This window comes from Mobula birostris, chromosome 4, assembly GCF_030028105.1.
Source record: "Mobula birostris isolate sMobBir1 chromosome 4, sMobBir1.hap1, whole genome shotgun sequence".
In the NCBI taxonomy this organism is placed as follows: domain Eukaryota; kingdom Metazoa; phylum Chordata; class Chondrichthyes; order Myliobatiformes; family Myliobatidae; genus Mobula; species Mobula birostris.
Genome location: NC_092373.1, coordinates 109,759,071 through 109,782,861, shown reverse-complemented (window position 1 = coordinate 109,782,861; position 23,791 = coordinate 109,759,071). Strand labels below are relative to the sequence as shown.

Here is a 23,791-nt window from a genome sequence, read left to right as displayed (position 1 = left end):
CAGATCTCCTCACAAAATAAGCACCAGTAGCTTTTTAACTAATGTCACAAATGAATCTTATGCTAAATGTCCAGCTTTTAGAATACAGTGGATTCCAGTTAATTCAGCATTGGATAATCTGGGCAGCTCCGATTTAGGACAACTCTTAAAGAACAAAAACTAGTCAAGAAAATAGTCAGGATTCCCTTTGTTTATTTGGGATATTAGGCTGCTTAATTGGGACAGGAGACCTGTTGAAGTTTCCAACTAGTGTCAGTTGTGTGCAATTGAATGGCCATCAGACACAATACCATCCTTCAAGCAAACAGTTTTTAAATAGCATCAGTTGCTTGTGTTTGTGTTCAAAAAGCAGTGATTTTTGTCACTGATAGTTTATGAGAAATAGCAGTAAGACAATTCAGAACTGTTTTGCTCACTGCAGTGTCAAACATTCAGGATTGGAGATGCCAGAAATGGCTAGGAGTGTAAATTAAGATTTGGGAGTTGCAGTCGTTGATGGCATGGTATGAAAGCAGTCCATTATTTGCACTGATTTTGTTCATTTACTGTCAAAAGAACGTGACAAGGATGATTTCTTCCATCGATAAGTATTATGAACTAATATACAGTTTTATAATACTGCAGTAGTATTAACAGTATTCTAATTTGTTCTGTATTTCATTTAAATACCTAATTTGTTACTCAGTTTGTCTTTTTTATACCATTTTAACTATTTCCATTATTTCTATTTTAACTACTCCATGTGAAGAGTTCAACGTTCAGGTTGTATACTGTATACATTCTCTCATATTAAATCGAAACATTTGAAACTTTGCTAATTGGGGAAGCCACGTAAATGGGCCAAAAAGATGGACTGGAGAAAAAAATAGAAGGTAGAGTTAAAAGATGGGAGGAACAAAAGGTGATAGGTCAGACTGCGAGGGGAAGGGGTGAAGTAAAGAGCTGGGAAGCTGATTGGTGAAAGAGATGCAGAGCTGGAGAAGGAGAAGTCTGATAGGAGAGAACAGAGCACCATGGAAGAAAGAAAAGTGGGGAGGAGCACCAGAGGGAGGCAATGGGCAGGCAAGGCAATAAGGTGAGAGAGGGAAAAGGTGATGGGGATTGGTGAAGGAAAGGGGGGGCATTACCGGAAGTTCGAGAAATTAGTAACAGGCTTTGAGCAGCATTCCCCCTTTGTCTATCTCATCACACCTTCACCCATGCCCCACTCTGTTCCCCTCACCTCTGGATCATACGAAAATATTTATGTTTTATTTTTGGTTAAAGTTTGCAAAATAAAATAGATTCTCTTTTCAATTTTTTGTATGTATACTGTTGTGTCAATGCAGCATTTTCCTAGTCTAGCTTAGAACAATGTCTAGTTTTGGCCTGTGGTAAAGCTGACAACACTAGGCAATAATAGAATTATATTACACACTAACGAGTTCTGCTTCGAGAGAGGAAATGGTTTTATCACTGGGCTGCTGATTATCCTTTCATTAATGACCCTAGAGAGCAAGATCATGATGAGATTGAGAGGGAATGTTTGCCAATGAACCAATATACACTTCTCTTCGCTGATGGTAATCCTTGATAGACCTGTCCCTTAATTACAGGATTATGGTTTTATCCTATTCCAGAAAGAGAAACACACGATCAAAACTGGCATTTCAATGCAGCATTGAGGAAGGGCAGCATTAACAGCAGGAATACCTTTCTGATCAGAAAAATAAAACAAAGCTCTGTCTACCAATTTAGATGGATACAAAAGATTCCTTAGCAACGGGGAGCAGAGTGCTGCAGTGGATGCATTTCCATGGGTTTCCTCCCATTGTATTCCAGTTTTCTCCCACATCTCAACAGCATTTTGGTTAGTAGCATTTTGCTTATTGTATTCTCTGTTGTGAAGTTGAAGGATATCTGACAGAGAAATACGGTCAATTGCCACTTTATTAGGTATACCTACTCATTAATGTAGATATCTGATCAGTCAATCATGTGGTAACAATTTAATGCATAAAAGCATGCAGACATGGTTAAGAAATCCATTGTTCAGAGCAAACATCAGAATGGGGAAGAAATGTGATCTAAGTGACATTAACCATGGAATGATTATTGGTGCTAGATGGAATGGTTTGAGTAACTTAGAAATTGCTGGTGCATAACAGTCTCTGGAGTTTACAGAGAATGGTGCAAAAAGAAAAAAAAACATCCAGTGAGCAGCAGTTTTGTGGTGAAAATGCCTTGTTAATGAGAGAGGTCAGAAGAGACTATTTCAAGCTGACAGGAAAGCAACAGTAACTTAAATAACCATGCATTACAACAGGGGTGTGCAGAAGACAAATTTGAATGCACAACACGTCAGACCTTGAAGTGGATGGGCTACAGCAGTAGAAGACCACAGCGGGTCCCACTTCTGTACCTAATTCAGTGGCCACTGAGTAAATAATAAGTAGTGGCTCCGTCTGTCTAAGTAGACAATGGATGCATCCAGTTTAGGACTCAATTGGGTGTGGAACAGCGTCGGCTGTGGCTGACTAAGCCAATTCTTGAGCAGCAGTCCTTGGCACATGAAGGCCTCCTGTGTTGGTTTTGCTGTTTTGCAACAGCACTGGAATGACCTCCCCGGGGTGCAGACCTGAGTGACCTCTCTGGGGCGCAGACCGGAGTGACCTCAGCAGCACCGGAATGACCTCCCCGGGGTGCAGACCTGAGTGACCTCTCCGGGGCACAGACCAGAGTGACTTCTCCGGGGCGCAGACCTGGGCGATGAATATGGAGATCCTGGGCTGCCCAGACATCAAGATCCCCCTCTCAGCCTCGTGGATGTGGTCCAAGGAAATGCAAAGCAGTACATTTGGCATCAGCTTGGCTGCAGGAGCTGCTGGGAGGTGACTTTGTCTTGCCACTGGATCCAGATGGGAATTGGGAAGAGAGAGTGAGGCTGATGCTGCACAACTCTCCCTCACTTAAATCCAAATCACGCGCTAGTCTTGACACCATCATAATGGTGTCGAGGTCCTCATCGACGTCAACGATGGACGAACAACAACAACAACAACTCCTTAGCCTTCTCTTCTCCCGAAGATACCCACAAGGCAGTGGGATCCATAATCCTGGATAGGGGCCCATACCGGGTACTGTCAGCCGGAGCCAGCTGAGCCCGGGACTCGTGTAAGGTAGGGTCGTCATGCCCTGCTGTAGTGACATATGGAGCCACTGAGTGTATGTTGGAAAATGGGGCTGATGGCATTTCTGAGAAGCCACCAAAGACAAATGAGCCAAAATGGTCTCCTTTTATGTCATAAGAAAACATAGAATTCTCTCTAGCAATCCAGCCAATATTTATCCTGAAACCTGTAATGCCAAATCAATTATATTGTCATTGTCTCATATCTGTTTGTTGGGCCTTATTCTGTCCTTTCCTATTGTTAGGAAATGTACAGGAGGCTTGACCCAAATGCAAAGCATTGGAGAAGATTTAGTATGAGCAATAACTTTAATAGGAAATCACAAAGTACAAGCCACGAGGGGCCACAATACAAGAGCAAATAGATACTTAACTCACTAAGGTAACAGTTAAAGCCAGCTGGTTCATACAATTGAACTAGGATTGCGGATGAGAGCTGGGTTTAAATAGGCTGCAGGTGATTACTGTTAGTTGATTGAAGATTGGGAGGTCCCTGCTTGTGAAGTTCTGACATGAACCATCACCCCCCCCCCCAATCCCTCCCTCCCTCCCTTCCTATCACTGGCACCCAACAGCCCAGAGCAATCTGGATGGGTCCAATGAAACTCCTCAATGAGTAAAGGATCTAAGATGAAACTGGATGACACCTAAGTCCTCTCATCTGGGCTATACTCTTTCCAGTCAACCAGGTACTGCACACCATGTCCACAACAACAAGAATCCATCAGCCGGCAAATCATATACAGTCGACCACCTTCCACCTTCTTTGGTTCCGGTGCTGCAGGCCGCAGGCCCAATGGTGGTTCGCCCGGCGGCAGTACTTGCAGTTGGCAGCTAGGATGGCCCTCCATGCCCTCTTCCAAACATTCCAGCATCAGCAAACCAGGACCCTGGTGGAGAGGACTTCCACCGTTAGCTCCTCAGTAGGGAACGATGGGGGGTGGTAGCCATGAGACAGTTTAAAGGGTGACATACCTGCACGGCGGAGATGCATAGATTATGGGGCAGCCCAGCCCAGAGCAGATGCTACTCCCATGTGGAAGAATTAGAGGCAGTGAAGCATCACAGAAACTTCTCCATGTGCTGATTGCCTATTTCTGAGTGTCCACTGGTTTCCCTACATGACTCCCTTGTCCATTCATCCCTCCCCATTGATCTCCCTCCTGGCACTTATCCTTGCAAACAGAACAAGTACAACACTGCCCCTACACCTCCTCCTTCACTACCATTCAGGGCCCCAAACAATCCTTCCAGGTGAGGCGACACTTCACCTGTGAGTCTGTTGGGGTCATTATTGTGTTCAGTGCTCCCAGTGTGGCCTCCTGTATATTGGTGAGACCTGATTGGGAGACCACTTCACTGAGCACACCTAGGCACCGTCCTCCAGAAAATGCGGGATCTCCCAGTGGCCACCCATTTGAATTCCACTTCCCATTCCCACTCCAATATGTTTATCCATGGCCTCCTGCACTGTCATGAGGTGACCACACTTGGGTTGGATGAATAACACCTCATATTCCATCTGGGTAACCTCCAACCTGATGACATGAACATCAATTTCTCGAACTTCCGGTAATGTCTCCCCCCCTTCACCACTCCCTATTCCCTTTTCCCTTTCTCACCTTATCCCCTTGCCTGTCCCTCTCAGGTGCTCCTCCCCCATTTTTTTTTTTGTTCATGGCCTTCTGTCCTCTCCTATCAGATTCCCCCTTCTCCTGCCCTGTATCTCCTTCACCAATCAACTTCCCAGCTCTTTACCACACTCCTCCCCCTCCCGGTTTCACCTATCAACTTGTGTTTCTCCCTCCCCTGGCCCCACCTCTCAACTCTACTCATTTTTTCCTCTAATCCTGCTGAAGGGTCTCGACACAAAACATTGACTGTACTCTCTTCCATAGATACTGCCTGGCCTGCTGAGTTCCTCTAGCATTTTGTGGGTGTTGTTCTAACTTGACCAATTCTTTGTTATGTGTCTACTGAAGCATTGGTGGAAGAAATACAAAATACTGAACTCAAGAATGATGATGATACTCATTGAAATAGGTAAGGCTGCCATGTGTGAAAGAAAAAATATACTGGCAATATATGCAGAAAAAAGATATTATTTTAGCAAAATAGCAAATGCATATTTGAAACTATGTTTTACCTTTACAGTTGGCGAGCTGAGAGAGGATAAAATAGCATAGGGTTTCTCTCCCAATTAGTAGCCAGCAACTCCTATTGGAAGGGTTTGTGCTTGCAATTGTTAATTGAGGATAGGATTATGTGCATTCCAGTGCTACCTCCAAATTGATTTTTTGCTGACACCCACAAGGGGATTACAAGACACCAAGGAGCCACACAAGTCATTCACTTACCGTTTCAGGATTACCAGTTTTGAATTATGCTGAGATCAGATCAATAAGATAGAAACATAGAAAATAGGTGCAGGAGTAGGCCATTTGGCCCTTCAAGCCTGCACGGCCATTTATTATGATCATGGCTGATCATCCAACTCAGAACCCCGCCCCAGCCTTCCCTCCATACCCCCTGACCCCCGTAGCCACAAGGGCCATATCTAACCCCATCTTAAATATAGCCAATGAACTGGCCTCAACTGTTTCCCATGGCAGAGAATTCCACAGATTCACCACTCTCTGTGTGAAGTTTTTCCTAATCTCGGTCCTAAAAGGCTTCTCCTTTATCCTCAAACTGTGACCCCTTGTTCTGGACTTCCCCAATATCGGGAACAATCTTCCTGCATCTAGCCTGTCCAATCCCTTTAGGATTTTATACGTTTCAATCAGATCCCCCCTCAATCTTCTAAATTCCAACGAGTACAAGCCCAGTTCATCCAGTCTTTCTTCATATGAAAGTCCTGCCATCCCAGAAATCAATCTGGTGAACCTTCTTTGTACTCCCTCTATGGCAAGGATGTCTTTCCTCAGATTTTGGGGACCAAAACTGCACACAATACTCCAGGTGTGGTCTCACCAAGGCATTGTACAACTGCAGTAGTACCTCCCTGCTCCTGTACTCGAATCCTCTCGCTATAAATGCCAGCATACCATTTGCCTTTTTCACCGCCTGCTGTACCTGCATGCCCACTTTCAATGACTGGTGTATAATGACACCCAGGTCTCGTTGCACCTCCCCTTTTCCTAATCGGCCACCATTCAGATAATAATCTGTTTTCCTATTTTTGCCACCAAAGTGGATAACTTCACATTTATCCACATTAAATTGCATCTGCCATGAATTTGCCCACTCACCCAACCTATCCAAGTCACTCTGCATCCTCTTAGCATCCTCCTCACAGCTAACACTGCCACCCAGCTTCGTGTCATCCACAAACTTGGAGATGCTGCATTTAATTCCCTCATCCAAGTCATTAATATATATTGTAAACAACTGGGGTCCCAGCACTGAGCCTTGCGGTACCCCACTAGTCACCGCCTGCCATTCTGAAAAGGTCTCGTTTATTCCCACTCTTTGCTTCCTGTCTGCTAATCAATTCTCCATCCACATCAATACCTTACCCCAATACCGTGTGCTTTAAGTTTGCACACTAATCTCCTGTGTGGGACCTTGTCAAGAGCCTTTTGAAAATCCAAATATACCACATCCACTGGTTCTCCCCTATCCACTCTACTAGTTACATCCTCAAAAAATTGTATGAGATTTGTCAGACATGATTTTCCTTTCACAAATCCATGCTGACTTTGTCCGATGATTTCACCGCTTTCCAAATGTGCTGTTATCACATCTTTGATAACTGACTCTAGCAGTTTCCCCACCACCGACATTAGGCTAACTGGTCTATAATTCCCCGGTTTCTCTCTCCCTCCTTTTTTAAAAAGTGGGGTTACATTAGCCACCCTCCAATCCTCAGGAACTAGTCCAGAATCTAACGAGTTTTGAAAAACTATTACTAATGCATCCACTATTTCTTGGGCTACTTCCTTAAGCACTCTGGGATGCAGACCATCTGGCCCTGGGGATTTACTATTTCTCCTTCTGATTATGATCTACAATTCTCTCTCACCAAGAGTGCATTAATAGCATCACTACTGACAACAAAAGTCTTAAAAGACAGGATATCCACCCTCAGTTTTACTGTTCCTCGCTTGTATTATATATTCATTTTTGTAAATAATAGTCATTGTTTCTAATGTCTTGTCTTGTCCTGCAATGTTGTGGCAAATGACAATTTTCATGACATATCTCAGTGATAATAAACCTGATTTTGATTCTGATTGTAATGATCAGGTGCCAGCCTAGTGGAACTACTACTTAAGGCTAGATATATGGTTAGCTGCAAAGCAGTGTATAAAAGAGAGTACTAATCAATCACACAATCGGTGGATCAGATCAAACCTCTTCAGTCCTACCACACCTAATCATAAATGGCAGTAGATAATTAAGCAGTTAATGGGAGGAGAAGGCTCCAAGAATACACAGTGATAACAGGAGTTGGCATATCCATGTTAAGGACCACACAAGAATACACAGACACGAGGAAATCTGCAGATGTTGGAATTTCAAGCAACACACATAAAAGTTGCTGGTAAACGCAGCAGGCCAGGCAGCATCTATAGGAAGAGGTACACTCGACGTTTCAGGCCGAGACCCTTCGTCAGGACTAACTGAAATAAGAGCTAGTAAGAGATTTGAAAGTGAGAGGGGGAGGGGGGATCCAAAATGATAGGAGAAGACAGGAGGGGGAGGGGTGGAGCCAAGAGCTGGACAGTTGATTGGCAAAAGGGATATGAGAGGATCATGGGACAGGAGGCCTAGGGAAAAAGAAAAGGTGGGGGGGACAAAAGCCCAGAGGATGCCTATGTTAAGGATGAAAGACATAACCATATTCAGCCTGAAGTGCCAAACAGATTATCCATTCCAGCTTCCTCTTGAAACTTCCACCATTAAAGAAGTCATTCTATTCATGATATCAAGAAACTGCTGAGAAAACCAGATGTAGCAAAGGCTATCGAATCAGATAATATTCCACCTAGAGTACTGAACATCTAGAACTAGTTGTGCCTCTAGCCACACTGCTCCAATTAAGTTATAATATTAGCATCACCTAAAAATATGGAAATTATCCATGTATGTCCTCTTCATAAAAGGGCAATTCCAGTCCAGTTAACTACCTTCCAGTCAGTCAACTCTCAATCATCAGCAGGGTGATGGAATCTGTCATTGACAATACTATCAAGTGGCACTGAATTCATGGATAACCACCACTCTGCTGCCCCATTTTGGGTTTCATCAGGACCATTTGGCTCAAGACCTCAGGACAGCTTTTGTTAAAATATGGACCAAAGAGCTGTATTCCAAGGAGACCGGAAAATGATTACTCTTGACGTCAAAGCAAAATTTGACTGAGTGTGGATTCAAAGTACTCTGGTAAAACTAAAATGAAAGGACAGTGAGGGAAAAACACTTCAGGAGTTGGAATCACACTTCCAAAGGCAGATGGTTGTGGTTATAGATCAATCACCCAGTCCCAGCATACTATATTACTGCAAGAGTTCTTTGGGGCAGTGTCTTGGGCCATCAAAAGGTTAGAGGTGGGAAATACAATAACAACTTCATTCCATTTTCAGCTCCTTAGCCTGCATCCAGTAAGACAGAGGTATTTTGTTTGTGATATTTAGGCAGGAGAGATTCTACTCATATAGACAGTACTAGTATGTATGTATACATAAGCAGGATGATAACAAAACCCTTGAGGCCCAAGCCACAAAGAATCTGCAATGATTGATTCTGCAAATATATATCACAGACACATTGAGTGTGTGCATCTTTCTGCTGGAGGGAAGTCAAACAGATCACAGACACACAAAATTGGAGAAAGTGAATATGCTGAAGTAGGTGCCTATAACAGAGCCATTGACAAAGAAGCTGAATTGAGGGACCCCATGCAGTACAATGCTGTAAGAATTATATGCAATTGTCAAGAGAGAAATAACAGATCTCCCACACAGTCTTGCTCAATGTTTCTACATTTGAGATGAGCTCAGCACTTAATGATTATTTTTCAGAGGTAATAGTGTGGTGGGATCTCAGAAGAAAGGAGAGAAATGCTGAAGCATATATAATAATTCTATCCAGGAGAAAACTGTAATTTAAGGACAGATTGCAAATCACTCCACTGGCCAGGAGTGAGTGTGGAATTCACACAAACATGTGACACATGCAGATTTATTGGGGCAAGGCATTAGAAGAAGCCAAGCTTGAACATGCAATGCTAGATAGGCCTTTGGCAAAGGTAGCAGCTGATTTTTTAACTTGTGGTCAAAATATTATTTTTCCAACTTCTTGGAAATAAGCAGTTATTATCCACAAGCTGAAGATTTGGGTTTCCAGACAAAGTTTACCAAGCAAGATTGTAACAGAACACAAGTCACAAATTCACTTACACACCACCCTACTGTATACAATCCAGTAGAAGAGAGGAAAATAGATGATTGGTACAACATCATAAACATTGTTGCAGATGATGGAAATGTGGGGAAAAAGCAGAAAATTTTGGAAATATTAAGCAAGCCAGACAGCAGCTAATAGAGAAAAACAGGATTAATGCTTCAGGTTGGAGAATTTTTTTTCATCAGATCTGGGAGAAGTTACAAATCAAACATGATTTAAGCGTAGAGAAGGTGAAAGGTGAACAGTTGAAAAAAATACCAAAGTAATATGACTTCTAACATCCTCGTAAATCCCCTTTTTATCTTTGCAACCTCAATTTTGGTCATGACTCAAAGGTCAGGAAATGTAGTAGAGTTTATTTTGTAGTATGCAATGAGGTGTGCAATGTGTGAGACAATTTGAGGTACACTGTTACTGTGTTGGTGGGTTTAGTTTTATTATGATGAGTTTATATTGGTAGTATTCCATTCAAAATATGTACATAGGATATTAGAATAGAAAGCAGAGTTTGGTAAACAATTCTTCCTGTGGTACTGTGCCTCAAATCTCTATGGATATTACTAAAGTCCTCTGTAATGAAGCATCACATCCCTTCCCAACAAGGCTTTTGAGATAAAACACAAATACTTTTGGGAATAGCACAATGAGTTAGGGGTTATGTTAGTGTTTAGAGACAGAGATGAGGGGAGAGTTAGAGGTCAGGCCAGAGTTAGGATTGGAGCACTTGCAGTTGGTGGCCAACAATCCCTATGTACGGATATTGGGTTGGCAAGCTCTGTAGATGAAGACCAGCAATCCCAGTAATTAATTACCAAGATCGATGGGCCCCATGGACAAGGGCTTGTGATCCTCCAGGTTGGCAAGATCCCTCAGGTTGGCAGGTCCCGGGATTGGAGGCCTATGCAGGCAGGAAACACGAGAAGCAGAGGCACCCCAGGCTGGCAAGTACCAGAATTCAAGGATCACATGAGTCCTGGAATTCGGGGCCTGATGGCTGCAGCTCTGGGAGTGGGGGTGGGGGTGGGGGTGCATGTCCAGATGTCAGAGGCACGATATCTACAAGTCTGTGAGTCCAGAAGTCCACTGGAGGCTGGTGGCCTGGGGGTCTGTCTGTGTGGGTGGGTGAGAAAAAAGGGGTTTGTCTTGCTGTTGTTGTCTATTGTTGACATTGTTGCTTGTGTTGTTCTGCTGAACATTGTGGTTGTGCTATGTTGGTGCTGGAGTGTGCGCTGCCATTTGTGGGCTGCTCCCAGCACATCCTGATGTTAAGCTGGTTGTTAATGCAAATAACATATCTCACTGAATATCTTGTTGTACATGTGATAAAACAAATGAAACTGAATCCGAATATCCATTAGACTTTTTGATTATATTTTACTTCCTTCTGATTAAGGTCAAAGACAACAGTAGCTATAACAAGAGATTAGATAGGCCTGGATTATTTTCTGGCACATATATAGGATAGGTAGTCAGAATCTTTTTCCCAAGGAAGAGTAGTCTAAAATTAGAGGACACAGGTTTGAGGTGAGATGGGAGAAACTTAAGGAACATTGAGACGTAATTTTTTTCACACAGAGGGTAGTAAATTACTGGAATGAGATGCCAGATGAGGTAGTGGAGATGGACTATATTACAATATTTAAAAAGCATTTGATTGAGTACTTTGATAGGAAAGGAATAGAGGAATGTGTGCCTAATCTTGTCTAATGGGATTAGCATAGAAAGGCATTATGGTCAGCATGGGTGAGATGGGCCAGAAGTCCCCATTTCTGTGCTGCATTCGTCTATGATTCTAAATTGCAAGCAGTGTCAGATCAAGCAGCGCACACCTGTAGTGTAAACTTCTGGCCTGCCATACAATGCAGAGATCACAGGAAAATCAGTTCTAAATGTTGCCAGGATATTTAAATAAACCAGAATCTGCTCTTATCTAGTATACACACAATTGCATTTTCAGTAATGTCATTGAGTGGTGATTAAGATTAGGAACCCCACATGGTTTTCCTCTCAGTTTTTAAAGTTGTGCAGGGGTTAATAGAAGAATTTTATTATGACGCTCAGTAAGAAATTTTTGGCTCTAAGAAAACACAGTTCATCGTTAGGTAAACTTTTGCAAAAGATAACATTAATTTTTGCTTGAACTATAAGGAGCTGAATTGTCCCTGAAATAGTTTCTCATGGGACAGCAACCAATACAATTATTCTGCTCCCAGTCTCTGCAAGGTTAACATATGACTGCTTAATGTACAACATTATATGACTGAACAGACATACCTGGCATTGCCACCTCTGGGTTACTGTAGATTGACATTAAAGTAAAGAGCGAGAAAATCACAAAGGCCAACAAGATGAAAGCCACTTCAAGGTTAGTAAAAGGCAGCTCCATGTGGTAATTGTCTTCAGGAGTCTAGATGGAGCTTAAAAATTGCACAATATTACTAAAGAAAGACCAGCAAATTGCAGCAGAGTTGCATGAAAGAAATGTTATGAATATATTTACTGCAGTTCAAAGATAAAAGAAGTTGATTGTTTCAGTGAACAAACCTGTTTTCCTGCTTTTATTTCTTTGCTCTAAGGATTGAAACAAGAACCTTGTCGTGCAAAATACATTAAAAAGACTGTATTTCTTGGTTGTAATATCAGCCGGTAAACTTGAATGCCAAGCCAACGTAAGGGTTTATGTGATAACGTGATAATTAAAGATTTGCTCCAAGAAATGCGTTTTCATAAAACATTTATAGAGTTGTGAATCAGGATTTTCTAGAAATAATTTTAGAAGAAAGCCCAGATTGTTACACTTTCTAGCAACGATTAAGAAAGAGAAAAGGCTATATTTGGCTGGGTGGTATTAGATTACATAGAAGTATCCAATGACTAGAGAACATGAGTGATCTGAATTGGACATAAGTCTGAAGAATTTTACAGTTGCAATGAGCACTCAGTACAGAATATTAGCACTCGACACAGAATTACAGAATTGTAGAGGGGCCATCCTCATCATAGATCTTGAGATCAGCTAACTCAGAACAGTCCAGGAAAATTTAATTATGTTTATCCTTTCCTGGTGTCTCTTTTCTTCATGCAGTCGAACCTCACACACGTTACATATATGAAAATATTCAGTTTTGATCCAAGTGGTTCTTATTTTAATTGTTCAGGTTATTATGAGTTTATCTGAGCCAATGTCAAGCAGTGATCAGGAAAGTGGTATTGCATGGACTTCATAACAATTCTTACTGATAGCAGTATCATGGATTTGAATGGGCCAGTTTCACTCTCTCTTATCACCCAATCCTACAAGCTGACTAACAGTTACGATAGACTTTGGTCTTGAGATCAAAGGTTGTTCTGTAGCCTGCAGGTTTTGATCTGCACACAGAATATTGATATTTCCTATTACATTGATACATAAATTCCAGTCAATGCAGGTACCAAGTAATCCAATATTTATATGTTTACCCTGCACAATCAACCTTCCTACCACCAACTTATTTTTATCTGCCCTTTTTTTAATCTGCCTCTATCTATCATCCACCTGTTTCTGTTTTACTGTTAAGTACTAATTATTGTAGCCATCATGATAGGAGAGCTGGAGTTAATAGCACTTATGAGATACAGTAGCTCATGGGAGGGACTTCAGTCTCTCCATTTCCGAACTAAGTAACTTGCACTCTATATGTGTTTTGTGAGTACACTTACCTATGAACCCATTGGAGATCGGAAAAGCAATGATCTTAAACGTTAACTATAAAATGCTGAAATACTCAACAAGTTAGGCAGCCTCTGTGAAGAGAGAAAAAGAGTTAATGTTTTAGGTCAATCAGCAATTCTCAATCCAAATATTCAACCTCTATCATATTTTGTGTTTGCATTTGGTGTTTACTTCAATGTCATTTCTCTTCCAAAGAAGCCCTCTATTTCTTTGAAGAGATTCTTTTTTTGTCTTCTGTTTATATTCACTCTTTGTCTCCATTCTTGCATAAAATAACACTCCTGAATAATCTAGTAACAGGGTGCAATCAGAAGACCTGTGATTTTGCAGCCCTCCTCAGTCCACCAATCACTTCAGAATCATTTCTCACCACTTGCCTTCTCTTTTTAATGATGCAATGTTTCAACATGAAATATTGACAATTTCTTTCCTCAACAGATCTGCATGACCCACTGAGTTCCCCCAGTGTATTATTTGTTGTTCCAGATTCCAGCATCTGCAGTCCCTTGTGAATCCAATATTGACCATGTTATTCTAATTATATTAATAAAAACCTGCTTCTTCAGCAGGACACACACATACACACACACACACACACACATATCAAATGGCAGCAGCTGAACACATGATATATTGAAGTCAAATTGTATGTACTTCAGTTTTGAGCCCCTTGGAGGAGTAAGCTTTCCAATGGTCTAATATGGCATGAACATCTTAATTATCGGTAAATGTCTATCATGGACAATATCAGAACACTAAGTTCTGATATTGGAGTATTTTGAGCAGTTTTGGGCCCCTTATCTAAGAAAGGATGTGCTGATGTTGGAGAGGGTTCAAAGGAGCTTCACGAAAATTATTTTGGGATTGAAAGGCTTATCATATGAGGAGCATTTGATGGTGCTGGGCCTGTACTCATTGGAATTAGAAGAATGAGGGGTGATCTCATTGGAAACTATCGAATGGTGAAAGGCCTTGGAAGAATGGACGTGGAGAGGATGTTTCCTATGGTAGGGGAATCTAAGACCAGAGGACGCAGCCTCAGAATAGAGGAGCACCATTTTAAATGGAGATGAGGAGGTACTTATTTAACCAGAGAGTGGTGATTCTGTGGAATTCATTGCCACAGGCAACTGCAGAGGCCAAGTCATTTGGTATATTTAAGGCAGAATTTGATAGATTCTTGGTTAGCCAAGGCATGAAGGGATACGGAGAAAAGCAGGAGATTGGAGCTGATGGGAAAATGGATCAGTGTGATGAAATTGTGGAGCAGACTCGATGGGCCTAATTCTACTCCTGTATCTTATGGTCTTAAGTTGTACTTTCATTGAAATTTCCTAACCTAGGTGTCCGATCTGTAAAAAAATTGAGTACCAAGTTATTTCCAAGATAACGTTAGTCTCAGAGGTTTCCGGCAGAAATAAAAGTCCTGAGATTCTTTTTCTTCGCAAACATTCACGAAAACAGAGGAGTGTCCCAAAGAATGAATGACAGTTAAATGTTAGAACCCCAAAGCCCCCCCAACTCCCCCTCCCACGCATAAGCAGCAGCAAAGCAACGACCCCCCTCTCCCCCACCAGCAAAAAAACATCGGCACCCCCCACCGAGCACTCAAGCGTGCAGCAAAGCATCAATAAAGACACAGGCTTGCAGTACCCTGAGACTACTTGTACACCCGGTATTTAACATACTACAGGCCCTCTCTCTCCCTAATAAGGGAGAAAGAGGTGTCCCTGTTTTCTCCACAATTTATTGTTAACCTTCAGGATAATCTTAAACTTACCAATGAATGATCTTCCCACCAACAACTTCCAGGAACTACCAGAAGAAGCCTTTACCAACTTGGCAAAATATATACAGCCCGCAAAAATAAAAACCTTATGATCATTACAACCACAACCCTTACATAGCCATCTGTCAAATTTGTCAATGAACTGTGCTGTCACTGTATCAGGAAGAGGGGAGAAGAAGAGGGAAGAAAAGACAGTAGGGAGAAGGAATAGCAGCAATAACAACAGCCGATAACCTGTTCCTTAGTTTTGAAATACAATATTAATCAACCTAATGAACAAGGTCATTTCCAAATATCTCCATCTAGTTGCTGGCTGATATGCTAAGCGTCTTTAACAAGTTTTTGTTTTCTTTTTCAATTTCCAACATGCACCACGTGGTAAGAGCTCTTCCCAGAGCTCCGCAGAATGACTATTGTGTAGCACAGGTTTCTTGGGAATTGGTACATCAAACAATGACACTGAAGTGGAAACTATTATCTTCCTAAATTAAGTGACTCTCTCAGCACTCCGTAGGGAAAAGGATAAACAGCAATAGTTCATTCCCAGCTAATCAAGGAAGTGTTTGCCAATATTCTAAACTCAAACATGCTGCTTTAGAGTGTGGTATGGTGGAAAACAATACATATAAATATTTATTTCCTCTCTTGTTTCTTAATCACAAGGAGCCCTGGATGTCACATCTGGTTCCACCAAGGCAGCCAGACATTGTTTTGCATTTTCTTTCAAACAAATTAAAATTATTTATATATTCTGTGATATTCAGAACTTGTAAACTCCATTTTGCTGTCATCAATTGCAAAAAACATGCCAAAATGCTTTAGGAATGGAATAGACGTTTCTTTCAGGGTGGAACCATTTTAACCTGCATGATTAAATATATTTATTTCAAAGGAAACAAAGATTTATTTCTTTCACTCTCTGTGCCTGAAACCAAAACCTTTTATTTAATGGAACTGTGCACTGCTTTCTGTGGGGTGGTGAATTACGACTATTAACAAGCCTAATCCCACCATAGGAGAGTAACTGCTCAGCACAACTCAATATTTTCTACTCATTGATGTATAATATGGCATTGAAATTCACCAGGATCTTGCCTGGTGTGTAAAGAGACTGTTAATGAGAAGAGACTGGGAAAGCACAGTCACTTTTCTGCAGCAGAGGAAGTTAAGATTGAGGTATATAAAATTATGAAGGGTGTGAATAAAGTAGACTGCAGGAAACTTTTCCCCACATTAGAGGTGAATAAAACTAGAGGACAGAGACTTAGGATAAGAGATTTAGACTTTCTTTATTTTAAATCTGCAGTTTAATACAATGCAAAAAGATAAAACAATTACTATACCTAAATCTCAAGGGCTAGATCACTCTATAAACTACGTACAGGTTGTTCTGCCAGCTTCTTAAATCCTCCATTGTAACTTTCTTGCAGCTATCCTTCATGATTCTGTGTGAATTAAAGGTATCCAAAGTTGACTTTGTGTATCAATGGTTGATAATTCTTCTTTGTATGTTCAAAGTTATAGACATAACAGCAGCATAGATTAAAAAAAACAAGATGTATCCAAGGAAAGAGCTGGGAGGGATTATTGAACCCAAGAGTGAAGTACTGACAGGGAATTGGATACTTTCTGCTACGTTACTAAGTGACGTGGATGAAACTGGTTCAACAAAACAAACCAAAAATGAAACAATCAGTTAGTCATCATAGCTGTAGGTGGAATCATTCAGCCACCTTCAAACAATCGTGGCTGTTAGGTGAAAAATATGGTCAATTTTCTTTCTTGTTCTCATAGATGCTGACTGCTGCTGGGAATAATATCCCACAAACTAGATGTGATTCTTTAGAAACTAGTCATTATTCATGGAAACAAAATGCGTAAACTGGAAATTGAAACTAAAGACAGAAAATTCAAGAAGCATTCAGCGGAGCAAACATCCTCCATAAAGGCAATGATGAATGACAAATCAAGCTTACAACCTGGCTGCCCTTTGACCTTTCTATTTTTAATTTCATTTCCTCCTCTATATTGTATACCATCCTCTGATTTGATAGTTGCTAAATTTAATCCCGAAACATAGGTTTAAGTTACCTTGTGCAGGACCCACTGCTCAATCTGCATTTAAAAAAAATTGAACTGTACATTTTCCAGAATACCTTTTAAAAAAATCATAAAATGCTGGAAATACACAGCAAGTCAGGGCGCCTCTATTGAAAGAGAAACAGAATTAAGGATGGGATTAATTAGACTGGCATCATGATCGATATCGAAAATGATCTCAGACATAAAACCTAAACTCTTTTGCTCTTTCTGCAGATACTATCTGACCTGATGAGTGTTTCTCGCATTTTCAGATATTATTTAAGATTTTCAGCATCTGCAATTATTTTTTTATTCTCAGTATATCTTCTGTTCTAAGGCAGAGCCTTGAGATCAAGGATTACTTGTTTCCAGGCTCTAAGGTGCCTGATATGGCTAATATGGGACATGTAGACTTAATCACTGATAAGTGGAGAATTGGTGAGGTTGTGCACTTTTCCACCATTTACTCTGAGCTTTTGTATGTTCCTGGCACATGACTGAATGTTCATTCTCCAATCAAGCTTGTTGGGCCAGGGATTCCCAGGAGTCAGCAGAATGCTGTAATTATTTTCATGATCTCAAGTACATCCAAACCTTCAAAACCCCTGGCAAACTGCTGTAAATGTGTGGTGTTAAGTGTATTGACTGGGTACATTAGGGCCTGGTATGGGAACACCAATGCCTTTAAGCAGAAAATCCTACAAAAGGTAGTTGATTTGGCCCAGTACATCATGGGTAAAGCCCTCTTAACCATTGAGCACATCTACATGAAATGTTGCTGTAGAAAAGCAGCATCCATCATCTAAGTTCCTCGCCGCCCACTCAGGCCATGCTCTCTTTCTGCTGCTACCATCAGGTAGAAGATACAAGAGCCTCAGGACTCGCACCACTGGACTCAAGAACTGTTACAACCCCTCAACTATCAGGCTCTTGAACAAAAGGGGATAACTACACTCATTCCATTTCTGGCATTCCCACAACCGATGGTCTCACTTTAAGGACTCCTTATCTTTTTACTTCATACTCATTATTTACTTGCATTTGGACAGTTTGTTGTTTATTGATCCTGTTTAACAGTTACTGTTCTATGGATTTGCTAAATATGCCCATTGGAAAAAGAATATCGGGGTTGCATGTGGTGACATGTATGTACTCTGATAATAAATTCTACTTTGAACTTTGAATATACTTGAATATTTTCTTCCCACTGCCTAGTAATACCTTCCCATGATAAAAAATAAACATACAGCTCCACTGAACCCCACTATGACTCTACTGTTTAGTTTTCCATGTACTGTAACTGTTTCAAGCTCATAGCTGACCTCTCAGCTGTTAGTGTTTATTGACATACAGCATGAAATAGGCCCTCCTGGCCCTTCAAGACGTACCACCCAGCAATCCCCCAGTTAAATCCTGGTCTAATCATGGGGACCCGGCTCGTGGCGTAGTGGCATCAGCATCAGACTTCAGGACGAAAGGTCCCGAGTTTGAATCCAGCCGGCTCCCCTGCACGCTTTCCATCTGTGCTGGGTTACGAGCTGGTGATCTCTTTGGAAACTCACCCGGCAGAAGGCAATGGCAAACCACTGCTGTAACTTGCCTTGTATGTGGTTCCCCACTACGTCAGAGAGGTGTGGAGGGAAATTGTCCGCTAACCAGAGAAACTCCGGATGCGACATAGCTTTCCTTTCCTTTCCTAATCATGGGACAACTCACAATGACCTATTAATCTACCCAACCGGTACATCTTTGGACTGACTGGGGGAGGAAACCAGAGCACCCAAAGAAAACTCTCACAGTCACGGGGAGAACATACAAACTCCTTACAGACAACAACAGGAATAAAACCTGGGTTGCTGGTACTGTAAAGTGTTGTGTTACTGTGCTGCCCCTTCCTTTCTGAATTTCTGACAGGCTTTCTTTCCACCAGTTTCTCAGTCTTCCTTTGCAGGTATCAGACACATTGCCTCTTTTGTGATGCTTTTCCACTCTTCTGAAGGTCCAAAATTATTGATATTTTGTTCCCAATTTCAGTACTGTAATCTATAGTTCCCTCAGTTCTAGTTTCTGACCTGCTGTTGTGTAAATGAAATAATTTACTCAATTATCAATATTTTGTAAATTCGATGATCTCATATTTGCCTGCTCACTCTGCTAATTCTATACAGTATATGGTATACAGTATTTGTTCTGCTGGTTATCCACCTGTTCGTATTGTTGTTGATTGCATTGGGGTTCTGGATCCGCTGGAGTATATTACTGATCAGCTAGATCCATACTCGCTTCTACTAAACTCTGGATCAAGCTATGGTGTGTGTCCACTGATAACTTTTCCTTAAAACAGATTTAGGACTCAATCATTTTCTGCCTCTCTCTCTCCAGATTAGGATATTAGTTTGTTGCTTCCAAACTTCAAGATCAGCCCTATCCTGCCAAATTACCTCCAAAATGAAAACTGGGTTTTCTTATATTTTTCTCTATTCTGAACAATCTTAGTGTGTTTGGTCATGCCCCTGTAACTTGAATTTTCTACATAACCATATGTCCATTCATTTTAGCTGCTCTCCAGACCATTACTTGAGCATCTTGAGCTAAACTTCCAAACTCATGTTTGGGAGCATCTGGCATTAATACTGTCATGTACGTTTCTGTCATCTCTCTGGAATCAACAGTTCCAATGCTCACAGAGTTATGGAGTCATTCAGCAGAGAAGTAGGCAATTGGGCAAACTACATCCATGCAAATTATCAAGTACCTCTTGATACTAATCCCATTCCAGCACTTGATCCTATGCCTTAATGATTTAAATGCTCATCTAGATAAGCAAATGTTGTGAAAGTCCCTGCCTCCATCACCCACATTCCAACCACCTACTGAGTTGAAAAAAATACTTTCCCAGATCCCCTCAAAATCACAACCCCTTATTTTAAACCTATTCCCTCTGGCTTTTACATTTCATATTTGATTAAAAGCTTCTTACTGCCTACATTATCTATGCCCTCATAGCTTTGTATACCTCTCTCAGATTACCCCTTCTGCTCCAGACAGAACAAACCCAGTCTGCTCTGTCTCTCCTCATGAGTGAAATGAACCATCTCAGGCAACAACTTGGTGAATTTCCTCTGCACTCTCTCCAATGTAAAAGCTTCCTTTTTGTTGCATGGCAATCTGTATTGTACCTGGGGCCCAACCAATTGATGTACCATAACATCCCTGCTTTTATATTCTATAGCATGGCTAATGAAGGCAACATACTCTGATAACCATTTTAACTACCTCAACTAACTGAGCTGCCACCATTAGTGATCCTTGTCATAACCTCACCGAAAGATATCACTTACAACACTAAAATTCCACCCTCCAGTGGATATTATTCCTATTAATATTGCAAAACACTTTTAATTGACATTTTTTGAATGTTACCAAGTAGTGTAATAAATTTTCCAATGTTTAAAGGAGCACCAGGGCCTCAGTGAGCACAGGAAGCTGTCTCCAGTGAGTTTGAAGCGAATGTTGGAACCAGAACTCTGAGGGGTTCAAAAGGAGTATGAGAAACATCATCCTATGAACCAGCTATTGAATCGTTGGGATTTCTTAACAATTGCACAGCATATTATCAGAATTTCATGGCAGTCTGCCTTCTGTATTCACATGCAAATCATCAAAGTATTTAACAAAGAGTAAGGGCTCTAGCATTGATCCCTATGTTACAACACCAGTTATAGGCTTGCAATTACAAAAACCCTCCAGGAGGACCACAACCTTGCCGAGGTTTGGAAGCTTGCTTACTTCAATGACCTGGAGAACTATGTTGGCTGGAATCAGGGCTTTGTGCTTTGGCTCTTGGTAGGGTCACCCACGTCAAACAGGTCAAAGGGTAGAGGCCAGACTAAGAGCGGTTCATCAGTCCTCCAGGTTTGGGGTGAGAGGGGTCAGCTGACTGGTAACACAAAATTGTTACAGAAACAGCAATGAAGAGTCCTTCTACATCTGAGTGGCCAAGGACAGACAAAGATGGAGGACCTCCATTGTTGCCCTAAATGCCAGCAGCGCAACAGGCAGTAAGTAAGTAAGTAATTACAAAAACATCTGCCCATCCTCATTCTCAGATTCCTATTGTTGAGCCAATTTAGATCCAAATGAATTTTCATCACAGGCTCTTCTGATTTGCCTGCAATGAGACTTCATTCATTTTTCTCTCTAATATCACATAGGAGATTCTGTCACTTGGATAGTCAAGCAGTTTGCAAAAGGTTCTAAGGTGCAATTAGAGACATCAACAGAACGTATATTATTTTTGTGAGGGAAATTGAACACAAATGTAGGATGTGTGTTTTAGTTATATAAGTTATAGACAGACTTAGGAGTCATTAAGAATTAGGGTCAGCCATTTAAGACAGAGAGAGAGATATTTTTGTCAGAGAGCATGTGTCTTTGGAATTCTCTTCCTCAAACAGTGGTGGAAGCAGAGGTTCAAAGTTCAATGTCAACTTATTATCGAAGTACATATATGTCACTATATCCAGTACATACACTGAGATTAATTTTTTGTGGGCATTCACAGAAAATACTAAGAAACACGACAGAATCAATGAAAAGCTGCATCTGATTCTTGATAAGCAAGGGAGGTGAAAGGTTACTGTTTAAAGTTGAGATAACAATAAGCTTAATTATGAAGAAGGCACAAAGGTCAAGGACCTACTCATTCTGCTAATTTGTATCTCGAAGCTGAATCAAGCATTTTGATCCTGCCCATCCTTCCACTTTAGCATTCAATTTCTTTTGCAAATGAGTCTGTATATTTAGAACTGATTTGTACATTCAGGTTGGGGTTACTGCATTCAAATAAAGATGCTTGTCTTGGTTCCCACTAAATGCTCTACACAATGGATTCCAGTTAATAGGGCCATATTGAGACCAGTACATTTTGGTCCAATTAAATGGCTGCCTCAATTAGCCGAAGTTTCATGCAAATACTGTAGTTCAAAAGGTATAAAAAAGACAAACTGAGTAACAAATTATGTAATTAAATGAAATACAGAACAAATTAGCACATTTCCAACACTACAGTACTATAAAACTAATATCTATTGATAGAGGAATTCATCCATGTTGTACTCTTTTGACTGTGAATGAACAAAATCAGTGCTGACACCTAGTGCAGATAATGGACTACATTCATACAATGCTGTTAATAAATGTATCCTCGAGATCTTCATTTTTATTGTAACATTAAAGATGAATGTCGACACTTTAAATTCTTTGTAGTTCCTAACTCATTGAAGGAGTGAAATTGTTTTTTTGCCGTCCCAAATAAAAGAAGGGAATCCCGGTTATTTTCTTGATTAGTTTCTGTTCTCTAAATAAGTGGCTGCTCCGATTAACTAACTGCCCAGTTAACTGGAATCCACTATACTAATTGGAAAGGATGCTTACATGGAAAGAAGTATTACAAAAATAGAGTGTTCTCCTGTGGAGAACTGAAATTACACCCACCTCTGATTCTAGCAGCCTCCATGCAGCATTATTTACATTGAGAATTGAACATGTTTTATTCAATTCACTCGATGGTGTACAAGTTACGATCTGTACCTCTTAGAAATCGCAGTTACTACATTGTCAATTTACCATTTCATAAACAGATGACACAAACTCTGGAGATAACAAAGAACATCTCTGGATTTTATTAGAAGATGTCAAATTTTGGACACAAGTACTTATTTGTATTATTACCAATATAAAGTCACAATAAAGTTTTCCAATTTTCCTAATGGACTGGGAGCTGAGAAATGCATTGTTGGGTTTTCATTTGACATTGAAGACAGTCACAGGGATAACATTTTGTTGAGCCTTTAACACAACTCCAGCAGTTATTGTTTTTAAATCACAATATGTAAAAAATATGTAAGTAAAGAAACAACAGGTATATTTGGAAAAGGCAATGAATAATCAGAGAGGAAATCATTGGACTGTAGTAATTTCCAAATACGTTTTGACAGAAATCATTTACAACCAAATGCTGATCAATTACCTTCATAAGCAAGAAACAAAGGAGAGAAAGTTAACCCACTGCATGCATCTAACTAAAATATTGCCTCATTTAAATCATGATAAGGAGTTAAATTCCACCAGTCTTAACTTTTCAAACATTATAACTTTGTTTCATTATTAACAAAAGTTTTCAAAGTTTCTTTAATTACTGTGACTTATCTTTCAAATTTAGGGGTAACACATCTGCCAACATTTTTATCAGAATATACTTACAGAGAGAATGTAGCTTCTCTTTACTTCCTTTATTCTTTTTATATATAGTAAAGCAATTGGTGACTCATCATTCCCATTCGCACTCGGAAACTGCAGGAGTTGGAAGAAGCAAACTCTCCGATAGCTGTTGAGGAAATCAAGTGCTTCGATAGCCTCTAGTTCCGTTGGTACCATTAGTTTAAATACACAAATTAGCAAGGTTTTAAACATACAATTTGGTAAGACTCATTTTGCAACGCACAAGGTCCAATAGCAGGAAGTCAGATGCATTTGGACTTATGAGTTGGCAACCAAATCTTGAAAGCCCAACCCTGAGTGATTAATTCTTCAATAATTTACCAAACTCTGGGATTTGATAAGAAAA

General features: G+C 40.6%; 1 long non-coding RNA gene across 1 annotated transcript in view; it reads right to left on the bottom strand.

The window, feature by feature from the left end:
• The window catches only part of LOC140195994 (uncharacterized), a 33,103-nt gene extending 9,516 nt beyond the window's left edge, over positions 1-23,587 (bottom strand). Inside the window, exons 1-2 of the long non-coding RNA XR_011885591.1 lie at positions 23,428-23,587; positions 13,280-13,363 (exon numbers count right to left, since the gene is read on the bottom strand). This is a non-coding gene — a long non-coding RNA (uncharacterized lncRNA). The remainder of the gene's footprint in view (positions 1-13,279; positions 13,364-23,427) is intronic.
• Positions 23,588-23,791: the final 204 nt, after the last annotated feature.